Consider the following 20,003-nt stretch of genomic DNA (forward strand, 5'->3'; position numbering starts at 1 on the left):
TGGACAGAATAAGTAAACAACAAAGCAGAAAAGGTAGATGCGAACAACTGTCAACTGGACCTCCTAATTGATTGACAGAACCCTACACCCAATGACTGCAGAATATGCGTGGGTTTCAAGTGCCTATGGAACATGTGCTCTTACCGGGCCTTAATTTTCATCTTTGAAACTAATGAGCATGGACATACTTTTATGTTTATTGGGTATTTGGATATTGGTATAGATGCTATTGGTGTCCTGGATAGATGTTCTTCACTAGGACAGAGCAACTCTGCTTCAGCTGCTGATAATGGCTTACAGTTGCCTCTTAGAGGATTGCCATTGGCTGATGGGAGCCAACTCACCTGTAGGAGCCGTCCTGCTTGGAATTTCTAGAAGAATATTCTACCCTACCAGAGGCAGCCCATAGCTAGTGACTAGCGGATGTGGGGGTACAATAGGTCAGCTGCTCTGTGTCTGGGCAGGACAGGCTGTGGGGTACAATTCATGTTACAGAGCTCTTTATAAAATGAGGTTGAGGCTAGACTTAAAAAAAAAAAAAAAAAAAGCGCAGTGCTTGGCTTTTCCTCTTTCCTATGCCTGCCAGGGATGGGAGCTGTGTGTGTGGAGGAAGGCAGTAAGGCAGTGGGCATTGCCAATACTTCCATTTCAGTTCACCCAAGAGAAGCAGGGAAACAGACTCAAGTCTGCCTCACTTTGGTCTTTGTTTCTTTAAGACATAAATTGCTATTAGTAACAGGAAAGAATCTATTGGCTGCTTTCTATCAAAATGATGACACGCTGAATTTTAAGAACAGAATAACTTTGACTTCCTTGATTTGAGTCCTAAAACCTTTTTAAATCCAAGGTTACCAATACGGTTGAGTTACCTTCTTAAAGTAGGCAGAGCTAATCCTGTAAAGCCTGCCAGTAACACACATTTTCCAGGTAGCAGCTAGTGTTTTTCCCTTTCCTTCTAAAATACAAAAAAGTTCTAGTTCATGGAAAGGTCCCAGAGAAAATTCTTAACTCCCTTCTGGGCAGGTTCAACCAAGATTCAAGTACAGAGTTTCTCTTTTTTTCTTTCCAGTAATTTGCTGAGCTGTGCTGTGCTGGGCTGCTTGGCAAGCTACTTAACCTTTCTGAACCTGAATTTAGAAAACTCCAAAATATTTGACACATTTCTCCAGAGGCGCCAGTGGAATTAGTGAATGATTCAGCAAATGTGTTTTATGATTCCTGGAAAAGTAAGCTCATATTTTTTGTAAGTACTGAGTAATGTCAAATAAGTCTTATCACACAGTTTGCCCATCTACCCTAATGTACTATTTTAAATGGATACTCTAGTTTTTCTTTATTTATGTGGTTATTTTATTTATGCCTTCCCTCTCTTTTGGAAGTCAACCTATCTAGCCTTGCTTTGGGAGCAAAGTCTGGAAAGGCTAATCATTGAGTATGCTGTCCTAGTTAGTTCATTCTCACTTTTATTCTTCTGACTAAAAACTAAAATATATTTGATCAAAAAAAACACCTTCAAACATACAAATGTATGACTTAGAGCTGAGGCCAGATTTGGCCTAACTGCAGTTGCCAACCTGTGATTTAGCTCATAGAAGAATCCTTTATTCACCACCCCATATACAAACTCTCTCTCATCCATTATTTACTTATGATTTGGTTTATATGCCCGAGGAGTTTTTTTTTTCTTTTTCCTGTATTTATTAATCAGCAGAATAATCTCACAGAGAAATGAGCTATATATAACATTCAGCTGTAGGAGAATAATAATAGTATGAGAGGCAATTTTCTCCATCTAACTCCTCTAACCCCCTGTTGCCTCCACCTCCAACACAACGGGGTCTTCTGAGCTTTGTTTTCAAATTTAAATTTTTATCTTTAGTTTTTATTGTACATTTACCTTCTCTTTAACGCTGTTTTTGGAAGCTTTTATTTTCAAAAATTTCAATCCCATAAGAAAGTACAATGCATACCCATATAATAGTCACCTGAATTCACCAACTGTTAACGTTTTGCCACCTTTGCTTTATCTCTTTGAAACACAATTACTTTGCTGAAATATTTGAAAGGAATTTGCAGACAGGCAGATACTGTGGCTCTTGACTTCTTTATACCTCAACACAAATCCTCTTAGAACAAGGACATTCTTTGACATAAACACAAAACCACAGCCACACTTCCAAATTAATAGTGATAGAATAATATAATTTAATATAAAACTGTCCCCAGACATCTTTCAGCTGACCCTCCTCCACTTCCCAGCCTGAAATCAGAATCCAATTAAGGATCACACTTGGCATTTGCTTGTCATGTGTCTTTAGTCTTTTTTTTTTTTTTTTTAAGATTTTAATTTATTTATTTGACAGACAGAAATCACAAGTGGGCAGAGAGGCAGGCAGAGAGAGAGAGAGGAGAAAGCAGACTCCCTGCTGAGCAGAAAGCCCAATGCGGGGCTCGATCCCAGGACCCTGGGATCATGGCCTGAGCTGAAGGCAGAGGTCTTAACCCACTGAGCCACCCAGGCACCCCTAGTCTTTTTTTAATATAATAAGTCCCCTTTGCCTTTTGTTTTTTATGGCACACTTTTTTTTTTTTTCTGGTATGACACAGTATTTTTGAAGAATAGAGATTAATTGACATGTAGAATGTCTTCAAATCTGGATTAGCCAAATAGTTTCCTCATTACTAGACTCAAATTAAATACTTTGGCAAGAATACTGCATAGGTGCTTTCTTGGACTTTGCACTCCATCACATCAGAGTCATGAGGTCTGTCTGTCTGTCTCAGTATTTGGTGATGTTAACTTAGATTATTAGGTTAAAGCATAGCTCCCAACTTTCTCTTTGCAACCAAGAAGTACTCTGTGGTATAATACTTTCAAAATATGTGAATATCTTGTCACTCAATAATGTCCCAATGTTGGTGTGTAAGTGAAAGGATTATTTTCTAATTTTTAAAAATTCCTTCCTTGTCTATTAATTGTTATTCTTATTTACCTCTTCTTATCACCCCTTTTCTTTAAATATTATTATGGTCTTATGGATTTGTTTTTTACTCTCTGTGTTATAATCTATCACACCATTATTTATTTTTGGTGCTCAGTTGTAAGTAGTTTGACCAGTCAGCCCAGCAAGCTGACTTTTATCTTTTAGACATACTTCCCTCATCCTTTGAGTACTTCAGGGCAGAATTTTCCAGGCTTACCTTGTATTTTCTCTGCCTCTACTTGGAATCAACCATGTCCCCAAGGAGTTTTGTTTTCTTTTAGAGAGAAAGTACTTAGAAACCAAGATTTTGGTACTAGGTGTCCTTATTGCTACTGGGATAGAAATTTCTTCTAGGCTATTTGGATGGACAGTTGGCATATATATCTTTAAAAACATCATGAGATTCATGTATGTGCCCTCAATTTAAATTTATCACCACGGAGTTCTTCATCTTCTCTCCACTCCATATTTATATCGTTTCTCTCCTGCAGTGAGAACCCTGATTACGAACTCTATCATCCTATTTACTCGTGTGTTCTATAGTATTGAAAAAATGGTTACTACTTAAACAATACTACCAGCAACAAACCCACTATATAAAGCTTACATTTCTTTGCAGTTTTTTTTCTTTTTTGCCATTTTTTATTTTTTGGACTATATCTACTAAAATTTTACAGTAAAGGTGCTATATTTACAAATAATTTCTTTTTTTCCTGGGTGGTTGTGCTATCAAATTTGATTAAAATTTTGGTTTGTTTTTGCTTGTTTTTAATTTTAGGATTAGATTTTTACATCCTTTTTGATTTAATCATTTTAATTTAAAAATATATGGCTCAAATGTGAAAAGTATATTTGAAAATATAATTAGAGATATCTCATTCCTGTTTCATACCATCTATCACCTCCCTAACTACTATTAGAGGAATAATTGTGATTTTTGTATAGATTAGTTTTAGTTTTTTTGTAAGACTTAGTAACGTCTACCCATTCTCAATATATATTCCTATTTCTTCAGTTTTCTATGTATTAGTACTAGGTTAAGTTAGTACTACGTTATAAGTTATAATTTTGTACAGCTTATTCCATTATGTTTTCCCACAGTTTATTTAATCTGGCTTCCCTTAGGTATTTAGGGTATTTGCAATATTTTGCTATAACACATATTTCTTCAGTGATTAATCATGTGTGTGTCTGTCTTTATGTGTTGCCTTATATCTAAGAGGGACATTCTTGTCTGGAAGATCTAGATTTCATTGTTTCCTAGGAGATAATAAAGTTCTTTTATGGGGGTACAGGGACAGGAAAGGCTCAGTGAGACTGAGTAAGAAGCAAATGGTAAGGCCCTAAAGAGAAGGGTTGGGTCCCATGAAACTGAAGAAGGGAAAGGTGTTAGATTAAGTAGTTGGTACAGTCCTGTGGCCAATTCCACACAGTTCTTCATTGATGGCAGAAACCATATAGGATAGACTTGTAGAGAGAATGGAAAACGGCTATAAGGCTCAGGTGTTGAGAGCCTAACACATGGCCAAGTAGACCTGGAAGGAGTGAATCCTATGAGCTACAAAGCTACCCACTCTCCAAAATACCATCCAAGTTTGGGCAAGTTTCATTTCATTGGTGGTCATGATGGAAGCTTCATGACTTTTAAGGTCCCAAACTCTTGTATAATCTTAGGAAAAAAGAAAAACAAAATATTTTTGAGATTAAACTTTCTACCAGCCAGGAGAGAAAGAGAAATAAAGATATAGGATGTTTCTTTGTCTCCACTGTTGTGAAACAAACCCATTCTTATTCCCCAAATGATTTATTGTGCGTATGTGTGTGTGTGTTGTGTGTGTGTGTATGTGTATATACCTGTTTGCAGAAATGGTATTGTAAGTATTTACTGAATGGTATAATATTTTCTTCTATGACTCATTTTTCTCATTTAACAAAATATATTGGACATCTCTCATTTTTCAACCCTTGCATGATATTTCATTATATGGATATATGCTGCTTTGTTCTTGATAAAGTGCTGTTGGGATAAATTAGTACTAAGCTATTCAGAGAGTATTAGATATTTTAGAAGCAGAGTTTGGAGCTGATTATGGTGCTCTAAGAAAGTTTTAGCTCTAAGAAAGTTTGCATTCATGTTTTTCATAAGGAAAATAATTATACAGTGTTCTTTGTATTTTTTCAACATTGACAGATGGTAAGTGAACAGCCTGGGAGGAGGAGAAATGACCCAACTTGCTTCTGCTGCATTAGAAAAGATATCAAAGCAAGAGGCAGACACTCCCAGTGCCAAAGACTTTGTTTTCTTTCTCACTCATCTTATTCAAACTGATCACAAATTGCTTTATTGCATTCTACTGTATCAGAGTAATTCCTTTTTACTTTCACATTGAAGAAATGTCTCAGCCTATGATAAAATGATTTCCTCAGATCACTTGAGGTTGGAAGTAATAGGTAATGAAAGTTGTTCAGAAATCTGTCACAGTCATAACAACAATATATGGAAACATTTATCAATGTATTATATATCAATGTATTATTCAATATGAAAAGGCAAAAGAAAACTTTTCGGTGAGCATTGTCCTGTGGACTGCAGAAAACATACCAGCTTAAGTCAGGAAAATTTTTGAAGTGATTCCCCCCGACCCACCCAAGTGTATACCAGAATTGTAATGTTTTATACAATGTCAGATTTAAGTTGTTGGTTGATTAAACAATAATACTGAGAACATTCTGCATTGCCAATGGGAATCTTTTGTCCATTTTTTCTTCTTGGTTGGCACATTTGTGAAACCAGTTAACCTAATAGCCTCAAAGTTAGAAATTCTGGCACCTAATTTGCATATATTCTTGAAGAAAAAATTCGAAAACATAGAAAATGGCTTATACCTTGTGCGGGGGTGGGGGTGCAATGAAGCTCTACAGAGACAGCAAATGAATGATAAATAACCCATATACTGAACTTCTGTTTGCAGATATCTCAGATATCAAAATGAGAAGGGAAACATGGACAGTAGCAACGAGTGAAATGTGTTATGTAATAGGGTACACAAATTAAAGTCAGAACATTTGAGCTTTAGTTCTAATTTTTGTCATTAACTATGTGACTGTGGGCAAGTCACTTTCAGCAATGGTGTTTGACAAAAAGGGTATAAGTGTGGGAGTACTGGATGAGGTGAATAAGTCCTAATTATTATTTTTGCTTCTCTTGGCAACAAGCTTTGCACAAAAGTAACATCTTTAAAATAATGTAGTATGATTTAGCAGAACAAAAACTTCTGTAATATTATGTAGTTGTTTTTTATTTACTGATGGCATATTCTGAGTAATAGCATATATTTATTTCCATAGTATAAGCATATTCTGAGTAGTAGAGTATATTCATTTCCATAGTATAGGTGATGAAACCAATAATGCTCATAAACTTTCATTTTCCTCAAAGATCAGTATGTATACTATGCAAATATAATAATCATCCAGACTTTCTGAATGTTGATTTTATTCACATTTACTTAGTGAATACTAGAAAGGGACTGATATGTACTGAGTATTTATTATGATAGGAAGTTTGAAAGCAAGGATTCTGGAATCAGAAATTTCTGAATTTTAATCCTGACCACAATTTCTTTGCTGTGACTTTGGACAAATTTATATGACATTTGGAAAGCAGAGAGAAATTTGTTAGGAAAGCCTCAATTTTCTGAAGGTGAAACATATCTACTTAAACAGTTTTCGTGATTCCATTTCTGGTGCAAGTGTGCTATAAAATATTTATGAATCTGGATTATAATGAAAATTATTAAGTAAAATGTCATTTGTAATAATCAGAATGTATATTAAGCTTATCTTATAAATTATCTAAGTTAATGGCAGAAAAGGTCATTATCTAACATGATGAGTATGCACTGTGGACCAAGATGGTCCTTAGAAGGGAAAGATATTTGAAATACAAAGTAAGAACCAATTCTCAAGGTAGAAAATCTTAAGCACTAAGTGAGGGATTTGGAGGCTCTGCTAATAGATGATGGACAAGCAGACCATTCAGCTCAAGATCCCACTGATAGAAGAGTCTGAGAAATAGTGTACTCATTGGAGCAAATGGAAACCTTGCACAGTCACCTAGAAAGATACCAGCTTCTAAGAGGCTCTGCTCCTGGAAATGTCATGGGAAGCATTCTGACTTTACAGATCTGCCTAGGAATCCTGGATAGCTGTTCAGATTGTTTTCATTAGATGTATAGTCTGTGAGGGTCTCTGTCCTTCAAGCCAAGGATCAACAAAAAAGTCAGGCATCTTTTCCCTCCATTACTCTTTTTGTTTCCTCTGGATAAATAAAAGCGCTACAGATAATCTTTTCAAACTTAACCTGAGGGGGTGCCTGGATGGCTCAGTCATTAAGCATCTGCCTTCGGCTCAGGTCATGATCCCAGGGTCCTGGGATCAAGCCAGGCATAGGCTCCTGGCAGAGCAGGAAGCCTGCTTCTCCCTCTCCCACTCCCCCTACTACTGTGTTCCCTCTCTCTCCGTGTCTCTGTCAAATAAATAAATAAAATCTTTAAATAAATTTTAAAAAGGGAACTAAACCTGTTGTATTTATTTTTAGTTCCTGGATAGTTTTGAGGTAAATAATAATAATAATAATAGTGTCTTGGGTATTGGAAATTTAAATCCAACAAACAATTTAACTTTATATTGAAATGTGAAATGGCAATAATATAGGATCTCCTACATGAGACTGTTCCATGGATTAAATGAAAAAATAGATGAGTAACTAAGACATAACTTAGTTACCTTGAGACTGGTCTCCACTCTGTCATACATTCAAAAGGAAAATAAGTATGAATCCACATGAAATCTTTGAAAATCATGAATATATTCTCTGACAGTCTCTTGAAAGTACTTTGGAGGAGGTTAGACAGAAAATAATCATTTTCTTTTTCTTCCCAAAGTCAAAAATCCCACAAGGCAGCTGTCCCAATCTTTTGTAATTCTCCTTCAACAGCCTTCTTTAAACTACTCTTTCTTTCCTTCACCTTGGTTCTTTTTTTTTTTTCCCCCTCACTTACTGTGGCCCACTCCTCATCCCATAAATCAATCTGGTCTTAGTTCCCTCCAATTAAACTCCAATTGAATAGTTTTTTTCCATGATTTCCTCTAATTCTATGACCTTATATAACATTATGTAGCATATGTATATATGCTAATGACCACCAAATTACCACATTCAACAAGTATTTACAGCATCTGATAACCTTACAGACTCATATCCAACTACCAACTTAGATGTTATCTCTAATTAACATGCCAGAAATGTAACCCTTGATTCCTGTCATCCCAAATGTTTTTTTCTCCCATTTTCCCCTATATTAACAAATTCTACCATCATCCATCCCTTTATTAAAAGGAAGAATTGACTTATCCTTTCTCTTAACCCATACATTGAGTCTCTCAGGAAAGCCTTTTATTTTTAACTCAAAACATGGCACAAATCTACCCACTGCCATCATCCTAAATCCAGATATAATCACTTCTCAAATGGTCTACCATAACAAACCACAAACTGGACTCATGATTATTGATACTTGACATGGCCTTTTAAAACAGAAGCCAGAGATTTTTTTTTTTTAATTTATTTACATAATGGGGTTCTTCTGCCTGAAACTCTCCAATGGCTTCCATTATATTTGGAGCAAATCCCCAATTCCTGCAGTGCATGAAGCCTTACAAAACCTGGCTCCTGCTTCCTACCCTTTCAATCTCATTGCATAGCACTTCTCCATCTCTCACTACCCCTCAGACATCTTTCCTTTTGTCTGATGCTTCCAACAGAGACTCTGCACTTGGGCCCCTCTTCCTAATTCCAAATGACTGTCTTCCTTTTTCATCCAGGGTTTAGGTCAAATATCACCTCTATAAGAACTTTCACTTCCCATATTATCTTCCTTCATATCAGATTGCCCTATCTTATTAACATCAGTCATAATTCTCAGGAATGGTTTTGAAAATATGTATGTATGTATGTATATTTGTTCATTTTCTGTCTTCTGTTGATTTTGCATATGTCTTATTTGAGGGTAAATGCCAGGAGGACAGGGACCACATTTTTCATATCTACAGCTGTAATTCCACATCTAGAATACTTCATGGCAAAGTAACTATTTAATGGTTGATAGTTGAGTGACAGACTGGATGCAGGACTTAAATTTTTTTATTGTCACTTACTTCTCCAGTGAATTGCTGTGGCTTCTAAGGACACCCAGGATTTCCTCTAGGAAACCTTTCTTCTCTATCTCCTGTTGCAATGGGAAATATTCAGATGCTGTTAGGCATAGTGTGGTCTTTCTTAACTGCGTTGTGTTTATCAAAGTTTCTTCTGTTGTACCTTGAAGCCAAGGAATTAGAAAATGTTTTGGGGAGCAAATCCAGCAGCTCCAGACTTAATACTCTCAGCATTCTTCATAGTATATGTCTATAATGAGAGAAAGAATTTGGGTGCCCACTGAATTCTTTTCCTTATGTGTGTATTGCTTGCTGCTAGTGAAACAATCACATGAGTGTCACCAACTCCCAAGCACTGGACTGTTCTGCATTTGTTAGTGAATTGCAGAATGCATCCCAAGATCTATGAAGCACCCATACATCAATGCCAGGGTCTGTACAGGAATTCCATTTGGGACCAAATCTGGTACAATGAAAGCAAAGAAGCCATCAGATCCATTCATTCTATCTCCTCTTGCGTTACCTTCTTCATATTACTGCTGTTCCTTCCCCAGCTCCTGCAACAGTGTCTTATTTGGATTCCCTGCATCAGCTCTTGTCCTCCTCAACCTCTCATACCCTTTATGCAATGATCTTTTCAAGCCTAAAATGTGATCGTGTCTCTTGCTTGCTTAAACACTTTAAATATTTCCTATTGTTAGGCATTAGGATAAAGGCCAAAATCCTTAATAAGACCTTTGAGTAGGGTGATTACATGATTTCCTCAGCACGTTGAAAACCATGTAGGAGTGAAATGTTATCATTAATTACATGGACAGCAGGCATCAACTGAGACTGTTTTAGACCTACTGGGGCATATGTCCTTCTACTCTTAGCCTCTGCATTTGTTTGTCCTCACCTTTCCCTCCAGCTTCATGTCTCATCTTATTTGCTCTTGCTTTTTATCCTTAGCCACACTCACCTTCTCCAAATTTCATATTCTGTGTCATTTTTAGCTGTAGAAGCACTTTTCCCTCTGCCTGGATCATTCTTGTATCTTCAGCCCCGCCCTTCTCTTTGCATAGCTAATTACTTTTCTCAAGTGAAACCCTAGTATCATGTGTCAGCTAATGATCATTCCCTCAGCAAACTTTACCCTGCCTACCTCAATTAGCTAGTTCCCCCATTCCACACTCACTGTACCAGATACCTCACTAACACTTCTCTAAAGTTTATATTTACTGATGTGGTTATTTCATCAATTCTCTCCCACCTGCCCCACCAACTATGGGAGCAACAGAAGGCGGCACTATTTTATCTCTACATCTAGAAAAGTGCCTGAATATCTATATGTAGAAAGTGCCTGACACATCATAATGCCTGCTTAATTATGAGATGAGTAAATTAATTAACACTGCCCTTACACTCACAGAATTTACACAGGGGATCTAATACACACATACACACACACACACACACACACACACACACAGTATACTGGTAGGAATGACCACTATTTGTCTGTAATTTTTTAGAGTGTATTTTTCTTTTAAAAAATGTTGGAGAAATCTTAAGTGTTTATCTACATTTCTTATGAAACTATTTAAACTTCTGTCTCTTTTAGAAGAAAAATGTAAGAAAATGAATGCTTTGGTCTGCATAAAATGAAGTGACCAACATGGGAATTAAAAACTCACGGTTCATTGACTGTATTCCGCATTCATAAAATGAATAGTCTATACTATATCCAATATTTTAATTTCAGACACATTCACAATCAATACTGATCATCACAGTCTAGTCAATTATTCAGTGATCCGTGTCAATCGTGATGACAGCTGAAATACATTGATTGGGTATGTCCTCCACAGGCAGAGTTGCCATTGGGAAAAGCATTTTCCAGGAAGCAAGACCAGTCCTCCACCAGTTTGTAAAATAACTGGCAGTGGTCTCATGAGCCGCCAGGTGGTCTTGTAGGCTCAGACAATTCCTCAAGTTCAAATGCTGAATTCTCTAAATGCTGCTCCATCCTTACTTTCTGACAATTATCAAATATATATGATATCTCATATATCATACACACACACACACATATAGTAGGGAGAATTCTAACTTCTAACTTCAGTTATAGAAACTTCAGAATTTTAAGTATCATCTCTTAATCTGCTAAAGGAATATTATGGGATTTGACATGGGACTTAAGGGCCATCCTAAGCATCTTAAAATAAAACCTATTGAGGGCTGTGATAGAGAATTAGTTTCACTCTCCAGGAAAGGTTACTGTACATTAGTAATTTCACAGTCAAATTTAGAATGCTGCTTCCATTCCTTCTCAAGATTTCAAGAATCTCTTCGTTTAAAAAAAATTTTTTTTTCCTGTGTGAGGAAGAATGTATAAGTGTAACATGAAATAACACTAAATAGTAGCCAATCAATATTGGTTTTGGTGCCAAATTGTATAAGAGAAAATTTCAAGGAAATATTCAGTTGGTACAGAATCTGCTTTTAATAGTTTAATGATCACAGTTCCTAAATTATTCCTTCTTGGAATTGGTTACACTCAAACTACATGGAGTCAATCTTAGCATAAGACATTTGATCAGAGAGAGAAAGAGGAGTCCAGATGACCTTTTTATCATTGCTTTCCTTCATCTTACAGTGTGCATAGGCACACACACACACACACACACACACACACACAAGCATACTTACTACCATCTCCTATTGCATTAAGAACAAGTCTTGTCCTCCCTTGTAACTTGGAAAAATAATGAGCTAGGTAAAGACAGATAGGAAATAAATCACGAAGATTCTATCACACTTTGTCAAAGCAAATAGCAGCTATCAAAAATGTCTAGAAACAAGAAAGATTTTATTGAGAAAATATAATTTGTATGTTTTAGACTTTAGAGATCCCAATCGGAGCCCTACAGAGAATCTTTAATAGTCAGTGTGATTTTTCACAGTAAGTATGTAAAGAACATAATAAATATCCTTAAAACCTTGCAATATTAGAATATGGTTATGAATAAGTATAAAAGGAACATAATATGCTTCAGCCTATGAAATACAATGAGAGTTCAAAGACAAAATCAGTAAAACAGTCAAATGAGATGAGAAAGAGATTGAAGAGGCAAGAAAACAAATTGAAAGCCAATATACAAAACTGAAGAGAAAAGCAAAGACATGGGGTGCCTGTAAAATTAATTTTCATAGTTTTAATTTAAAGGTAGCATGTATAATTTCATCTCATCTTACACAATTTTTTTCCCCTAATTCCCCATTAATTCCTTTGGTCCCTGTGATCATCTAGTGTTAACAATCATTATTTCTGGGTAGTGTATTTTTTGTGTAATTCTTTTCAATTTGTTGTTAACAAGTTTGTGGCTTAGAGTACTAAGTACTTAGATTTGAATTTTTAACATACATTTTTTAAAAAGTACAATCAAGTTTTTAATCTAGAATAATAAAAAAGCTACTTAAAATGTCTCAATAATATCAGTTGGCATAGTTTCATTTTTAGGAGGTCAGAGTACATTTTTCTACTTCTCCTATTTTTTCATTTTTTTACTTGTGCCCTGTTTTTCATGGATGGAGAAGTCTGTTGAAATTCTTTGTCAAAGATTAGTCTAATAATCACTAATTCTTACACTCACATTGTTTCTTACATTTATGTGGAGTTTGTTCACTGGTAATTCTTATTTCCATTTGTTTTTTGCTGCTTTATTGGCACAAAATTGGGCGGTCCATTGCCCCAAGAACAAGGAGCAATAAAGTCCAGATGGGCAGGAGTCATCCACCCACATTGAACAGCTCTAAGTCTTTTCCCTTCCCTAGTTTGCACCAAACATTGTAAGCAACACAAATATTCATCAGCAGTACATCGAATAAAGCAACTATGATCTACTTACACAACAGATCCTATACATCAAATAGAATAAACTATTGTTAGTTACTATAGCATAAATAAATCTTACAAACACAGTATTGGAAAAAAGAAGTTGGTCACTCTATATATAAAACTAAAATGGGATTCCATTTTTATGACATTCAAAAATAGGCAAAACCAATCTATAGTTTGGAAGTCAGATTAGTGGTCACACTTTAAGAGAATTAGTGACTGGAGATGAGAGGGACTACAGGGGGCTGGTAATACTTCTGTTTCTTGGTTACAAGTTTATACATGTGCTCCATAGGTAGTGGTTATAAGGGTGTGGTTACACTGGTGTGTATTCACTTTGTGAAAATTCACTGAACTAAACACCTGCTTATTTGTCTGCTTTTCTGTATGTACGTTATACTTGAATAAAACGCTTGCTAGGAAAAAAAAAAAAAAAGCTTGCTGAAATGTTTTTTTGCTCCAAAATCTTTTATTGCATAGCCCATCATTTCCGCACTATCATTGCATTGTCAGCTCAAGGGAGAGTGGGAGTCAGCCACGGCTGGCTGCAAATAGCCCCTGAGGAGCATCTGCCCAGAGGGCCCCCTCCTGAGGGGAGCCTGGCTCGTCCTGAATGCTGGCTCCTGCTTCTGCATCCTGCCAGCATTATCAGGAGCACAGGCCCATGTCTCATCTTTTTATGAATTGTAGGTTCTCTTTCTCTCCTTCTGTTTCCTGACACGTGAAGACTATATGCTCAACACTGGAGTTGGACGTCCTGAGTCTGAATCCAGACTTGCTACTTGCCAGCTTCTTGGAGCTAGAACTAACCTTTTTAACCCTCAGCTTTCTCACTGATAATTTGAGGATTAGTAGTTTCTTAATCAAAGAATTATTGTGAGAATTAGTGTACATAAAGCACTTAGTTCTATACCTAGTATATAGTAAACTGACACAAATTAGGTATAGTGATGATGATCATGATGATGGGCCTTCCACCTTCCTTGATTTCTTTTTACATTCTCTTTCTCCCTAGACTGGAGCATCAACTACTTAGATTCTTTTTTTTTTTTTTTAAGATTTTATTTATTTATTTGACAGACAGAGATCACAGGTAGGCAGAGAGGCAGGCAGAGAGAGGAAGGGAAGCAGGCTCCCTGCTGAGCAGAGAGCCCGATGCGGGGCTCGATCCCAGGACCGTGGGATCATGACCTGAGCTGAAGGCAGAGGCTTTAACCCACTGAGCCACCCAGGTGCCCCTCAACTACTTAGATTCTTATCTACCCACTTTCCACCATGCTACAGACCAAAGTAGATGGTGGCAGAGTGCCCAGATACTTTTATATTCTCCGAGAGTGCTCTCAAAAGCCATCACACAAATTGAACAGAGGCAAGAGCTTGATCCAAAATGAGAGAGAAAGTCTTGTGTTCTCACCTAAGAGAGCTAAAACCTCAAAAGTTCTATAGTACCCAGAGTTCTGTAATTAGACCGGTGTTTAATATAATACTTCTGACAAGAGCTCACCCACTTCATGTATATGCGTGGGGGGCAGGGATACAATGTGGTTACAAATACCCTCCCACAGGTGGCTGCAGACATGGATAGCTCTGTGAGATTGGTGGTGGCACCTGTCATTTACCACCTGTGTTATTTACTTTTTAGTCTTTAGCTTGTGAACTTTCTTCAGTTATAAAGCCTCATGATTAAATAGAAAGAGCTTGTGTGTGTGTGTGTGTGTGTGTGTGTGTGAGTGTGTGTGTGGTAGGGGTAGCCATTTACAAGTTGTTCTTTATTCACAAGTGATGTTAATTTGTTTATTGAGTATGATCTGCTTTTTTATTTTCATAGAATCGGACTGGCAGATGAGTATACTAACATGTTATTATAAAGTTATTATAAAGAATATAAAGTTCCTGGTACAAAATAGTTGCTGAAAAACAGTGGATTCCTCTCAGGTCAGATTAGTGTTTACCTGGAGGTGCATACTGTGCACTGAGAACAGAAAGGACAGGACACTCTGAATTTCCTTCTTCAACGATCAGAATATTCTACCTCCTTTCTCTTCCAGAGCTAGAGAATGGCTTAAGCCGGAGCTGTAAAAGACCAGAATGTGGTTTTACGCCAGGCTGTGAACTGTACAAACCGTTGTACCAGGAAGCCATCTCCAAGTCACATAGGGTTGGTAATTAATGCTGTATTAGTGACACTTCTGTAAGTGGGTTACAGATTGTTGCTGTGGTGTGTAAAAGCTTATTGGATAAATGTCTTTAGGAAAGGGAAAGGCATTAGTCTCTTGCTGATCAATAGGATAATAAATTGTGTTTTGTTTCTCTACCTGGATTTAATGTTTACCTTTCAAATAAATGCTAGCTTGCTCATTGCTTCTCTGGTTTTCAAGTCTCATAGTATCTTGAAACACTTACAGTCTCTTACTTGCGCTTACTCTCTCCACAGTCAGCAAATCCTTAGCCTCTCTGCGGGACAAATAGTCACACGAGTGAAAAGAACAGAAGATTAAAGCAACTAAAAGCAAAAACAGATGACTTCGGGGATAAGTATGGAGCAGAGCTTTGATAATCTACTCATCAAGCAGCATGTGAATTCCAAATAGAACCAGATTTTCAGACAGAAGCATCCTCTTCCATCATCCAAAACACCCAAATTTCCACCTCTAACATGCTAAGGCCTTTGCGACATTCTTTCAGAGAAATTTTCCCTTTATCACATTGTCAATAATTTATGACATGTTTCTGCCTTCCTAGCACTTAAGAGTGAATATAAATAATGTTTTAAATTAACAGCAACTTAACTATTCTGTTCAGCTTCCCCCAATTCAAATATGATCAGGACTTTAGATCCTGTAAGAGCCCATGTAGAAATGCCTGTCATTGGCAACAGGATTAAAGGAAAGCAGGAGAGTTTTGTTGGTGTAGTTTCTTTTCCTCTTTGCCTTCTTTTATCTGAATTGCTCCTATGGAGGCAGTTTTCTAATGTCCAAAATGTCATGAGTCAGCCACAAAAGAATGGGAATAGAGAGAATTAAAAAAAAAAAAAAAAAAAAAAGGGAGTCACAGTTTCTTTCCTTCATTTCACTCCGAAATGACTCATTCTGCAAAAGAGAAGTAATTTATTATATTCCTTAGCCCAGTTCAGTATGGGCAGCTCGCAGAAATGGAGGAGGTTTTCTCTGCACCCCCTTCTCCCCCTACCAAGTAACTTTTGTCCCATATTGTTTGCATACATAGCTAATTACTGACAGATTCTCTGTAATCACCATAACGATTCAAAACCTGTAACCTGTAGTCCATCCAAATAAGTATGTATCATGGAGGCAAGAAATTATTCATAAGAGTTAGTGGTCTTCCCACTATGTGCTGGGCACTCTGCTAGGACCTCGAATCAGAATGTAGCTATTGAGAAGGAATGAACGATTTAAAACCAGGAAGGAAGCCAGACTGCAGACTGCAGAATGGTTTTATTTTCCTCATCAATGCTATAAAGAATATGTCATTTTACCACCTCCTATACTATTGGGCGTGTTGATGCATGAGTATAGATAAAATGTGTGTGGATTGCAATGGGTCACATTTATATGCCTTGTTATTCCTACATAAATATGCCCAGCCCAGCTTTTGTTAATTGCTATTTAGAGTGATGGTGATTAAAGTAAATATAGGAGTACGAATAAGAATGCTTTAAAATGATGGTGTAATCATTACTAATTCATTTTATATTTATTGTGGTATTAATTCTAATGAACCTTCTTGATATTAATGTGGGTGTTATAAGTACTCAGATTGAATTTTTCACTGTGAGTCAGTATTAATTAAATGAATGGTTATTATTACCTGTGTAATGGGCCTAGAAGGGATATTATTTTGGTGTTTATAAAAATCAATAGTAATGCTTTAATAGTAAAAGCTTGTTTTTATTCTTTCATGTTGATTATGGGTGCTGCCTGATTAATGCCTGCTTATTGTACAAGAATACAGTTAAGTAGATTCCAAGCTCATGACCCTAAGTTCCTGTCAGATCTTCCTGACCCTCCCAAGAAAGAGCAAATGCTATTAGAGGTTTTGTTTTTTCTTTTTTTTTTTTTTTTTTTTTTTTTTTTAATTTTTTATAAACATATATTTTTATCCCCAGGGGTACAGGTCTGTGAATCACCAGGTTTACACACTTCACAGTAGAGGTTTTGTTTTTTCTAACTCCTTGAAATTGAAAGCCCGCATATGGTTTGTATAGAATGCTCCCAATTAATCAGATTGCTAAAACAATCAACATAATTTTCTAACAGTATTTAAATGAGGTGATATGGAAGGGCTCGAAAACTATTAATTATTATTTTCTTAAGCCCGCACTGGTGGAATATTTTATGGTATTCAAAGACCTTTCATGACCATTTCTGTACTCTAATTATTGTTCTCATCAACAATATTGTTGATGAATTATTAAACAAAATTAAAACAAAATTTTTACAAAATTTTTGTAAACAAAAATTTGTAAAACAACATTTTTAATAAGGAAATGTATTTAGTTGAGTGCTGTGAATAGTTACGAAAATAATTTAGCAGGGCAGAGAAAATTTTGCTTCTGGGCTTCAAGCCTAGTTCCAGTGCTTACTAACCACATGCCCTTCTAAGGTTTAGTGTTATCTTTACAGAAGAGGAGTAACACGCACACCCACCTCATAGATTTAGGAAGCACTGCACTCAGTAACTGGCACAGCATAAGCTCTCCATTTGTGTTAACTACTGCAATAGTCATAGACAATTCTGCAGGGGATGGGGGAATCTGGAGGAGGTTTGGAGCCACCTAAAGTTAAAAAAAAGAGGGATTTAGGTAACATTTTTGTTAGCATCAGGGAAGGGACAAGAAGAAAGAAATAGGGGTGGGGGAAGGGGGTGGGGAGCAGTCTGGGGTAAGAAAGAGAGGGATGAGGCTGGGTGCTGAGACAGCTCATACACAGGCAGGAAGGAACCAGTTGCTGAAGGGCAGATCCTGGCGTTTTCATAGGACTTCATTTGGAATGAGAAGAGCAGGAAGGAAGGGCTCCACTGAAGAGGTTGAAGGAGTCCGAAACGAGCCTGGGACCCTAAGAACCCTGACCACACAGTCTACATATTCTACATATTATGAAGAAGCAACATCAAAAATGAACACTTTCCAAAGCTTATGTCACCCCTGGGAATTTACTGCCAAAAGTGGGACTGACTTTTACCAAATTTTATACATCTGAGTTAACTGACAATTTGATTTACTTCATGAGTTGACAGGAAATCCTGGAAGCAAAAAAGTAGTCATTCTTTTCATTGTACCTCTCTCAAATTGTGTCTTGCATTAGACAGGATTAAGATGGTTGTTCAAAATGTAGAAGACATATAATTGTAATGATTTGTTAGGAATACAAATTATAATCTGTACCAGTCTTATATCCGTATGGCATATGTGTGTTCATGTATATACTGAAAGAAGTACTATTGTAAAATATCAGAAATTAGTTTTTACTTAATGTGAAATGACACATCTGTTATGTAGAGGTTTTAAATGTAAAAACTGTGTCCATTAAAAAGCAAAACACAAATTTTGATAATTATTTAATAGTACACAAAATACATTTATAATCTAATTAGTTGTAATATAATTGCTTTTGTATTAAAACATAAATTAAAAATTTACCATATTTTGAAAAATTAACCTTAATGCATAAAGTATTGTTTAAAACCTCAATACATATGTTAAATAATGACTGTTAATTTATGTTCCCAATGGTTTCAACACATAATGGCTTATAGCATAATTTGAATCATGGTGTAAACTGAAGTACTCTTAATATCTAAGCACAAAGAATCAAGAGAAAATGTGGAAAACCTCAAATGGAAAGAAAACTGATGAAAATATATAGCTTAAGCCATCATCAGTCACAAAACTGTGGCTGGGATGCTGAACACCCCCTAAATCTGCAAAATCTAGCTTATTTTTATTTTTTATTATTTTTAAATTTTACTTTATTTTATTTTAAATAGCATATAATTTTTAAAAAACTGGTATAGGATGTGCCTGATACTTTGCTGAGTTCCAATATTTTCTTCCTCTCTCTTCCCTCCCCACCTGCTTACTGCCCTGTATCCTTGGGGAAAAATAGTTCAAGGGGAAAAAGTCATTAGATACTTCCTCTCTCAAGAAATAAAGTCAGTATTTTATTTTATTTTTTAAAAGACTTTATTTATTTCGGAGAGAGAGAACAGGAGGAAAAGCAGAGGGAAAGGGACATGCTGACCCTGGCCTGGAGACCGGTGCCTGGGTCTCAGTCCCTGCATGAAACCACCTGAGACGATGACCTGAGCAGAAAGCAAGAGTAGGATGCTTGGGGCGCCTGGGTGGCTCAGTGGGTTAAGCCTCTGCCTTCGGCTCAGGTCATGATCCCAGGGTCCTGGGATCAAGCCCCACATCAGGAAGCTTGCTTCCTCCTTTCTCTCTCTGCCTGCCTCTCTGCCTTCTTGTGATCTCTCTCTGTCAAATAAATAAATAAAATCTTAAAAAAAAAAAAAAAAGACTGGGATGCTTAATGAGTGAGCCACCCAGGCGCCCGAGTCAGCATTTTAAATATAGATAAATTATGTGTATGGGTTTGCTCATTATAGGGAAGGATGGATGGTGGAAAAATAGAAGGAAGGGAGAAAGGCAAAAAGGAGAAGGACAGAAATATACAAGAGACACTGAGAGGGGAAGTAAGCGGTGAGGAACAGTGTGTAACGCAGGGGAAGGAAGGAGAGGAAATGAGAAATGGAGAGAAAGAGTAGTTCAGTCAATGATACAGGGATAATGCCCGGAGTGTACGGCCGGCTCCAGAAATTAAAAAACCGTTTCAGAGCTCTGTCACAAAGAAGAGCTGTGCGATCTGATCTGTATAGCTTTCCTCCACCGTGCTTCATCACACCCT

The sequence above is a fragment of the Mustela putorius genome, unplaced genomic scaffold (genome assembly GCF_011764305.1).
Source record: "Mustela putorius furo isolate JIRA1106 unplaced genomic scaffold, ASM1176430v1.1 tig00000163_pilon_pilon_pilon, whole genome shotgun sequence".
Classification (NCBI taxonomy): Eukaryota; Metazoa; Chordata; class Mammalia; order Carnivora; family Mustelidae; genus Mustela; species Mustela putorius.